The following is a 1,450-nucleotide window of genomic DNA, read 5'->3' on the forward strand; positions in this document are numbered from 1 at the left end:
TTTGGGTCGAAGTGTTCTGGAACAGTGTTGTAAATACAACTTAACCACTGATTTCTAGTCGTGTCCATTTTTGGAAGGCCAAACAAAGTAGTTTCGCTTTCACAACGAAACACAGCATCACACACAGCGGCCTAGAGTAAGCGGCGACGGCCTAAAGTGAGCAGAGGCCGGGGGCTAGAGTGAGCAACGGCCGGAGGGCTAGAGTGAGCAGAGGCTGCGGGCTTGAGAACGGCGCAGCTGGCGGATTCGACGAAGGAGGCTTGCGGCAACCACATGTGACGACCTCGGGCTGGGCTCCGCTTCGGCCACAGTTACAAGACATTAGTCATCAGTATTATAAAACTCAACGTTTAAACTCTCAATGGCTTGCATAAAGTAAACTGGCTACTATAGCAACATTGCCGCATAGACACACACACACACACAAACCTATGTAAACTTTGAAGAGTTTACTCTGGATATGATCAGAGAGAAGAAAGACAGAAGGAAAGATTCAGAGAAGAGCATCTCAGGTCATCACTGACTTTAAGATGAGCAAAAATTCTTTGAATATCCAGACTATTCCGAAGTGAATTTATGTAATAAAGGATGCCACGTCTGTTCAAACAGTGTTGTATTTGTTCTCAAATCTACATCCTTTGCTGATCCAGGAAGAGCTAATCAGCTTTGATACACATCCGTTTCCTGTTCACTCATGTCTCAGTAGGCGGTGGCTACCAGCCATCTTGTGTTTCCCTAAATATCGACTTCCGTTACGGAACTTTCTCAGCCTGCAGCTCAGATCCGCCCCTCAGATTTACTCTTTCCTTCAGTGTCCCTAAAGGTCCCACACACAGATAACCCGATATCTGCGTGTGTGTGCGGACGCGGTCCATCAAAGGGTGGAACAGCCAAAGCAACCAAATTACTCACAGCCCCCTCCTGTGTTTTTTCAGACATATCGTTTTCATCCATTGCTGTTAGGAATATACGGCATGCTGCTGTTTTGAACGCTGTAGTGGGTTTGCTGCCGCCACTCATTCGAGTGTAAAGTTTCGCTAATGGAGCTTTAATTTATAGTGTATCATAAAACGCCATTTTAACCTCCGCCTGGCCCGAGATGCTGTCTAGCACTGACGCAGCAGGCAAGCACCTCACACACACATTTCCACAGAAAGCTTTAGCAGAGATGGAAATACACACTCTATTCTGAACAACAGTATGAAGTTAAGCAACAGGTGTGCAGTTCTCATTCTGGCCACAGGTAGGCAGTAAAGAATGCTACTTCCACATGCAGGATTCAGTCTGAATAAAAACAATTGGCAGATTAAAGTCCTCATTAAGTCCCTGGTGTCTTCCATTAGACTGTGGAAAAATGGAGTGCTCCAGAGCCTGCTGGATGATACTCCACTCCGCTCATACCTCTCAAATGCAGAAGTCTGTTCTGGAGACGTCAGTCAAGCAAATGCAT

Source organism: Sinocyclocheilus grahami, unplaced genomic scaffold (genome assembly GCF_001515645.1).
Source record: "Sinocyclocheilus grahami isolate Dianchi unplaced genomic scaffold, SAMN03320097.WGS_v1.1 scaffold371.1, whole genome shotgun sequence".
NCBI lineage: Eukaryota > Metazoa > Chordata > Actinopteri > Cypriniformes > Cyprinidae > Sinocyclocheilus > Sinocyclocheilus grahami.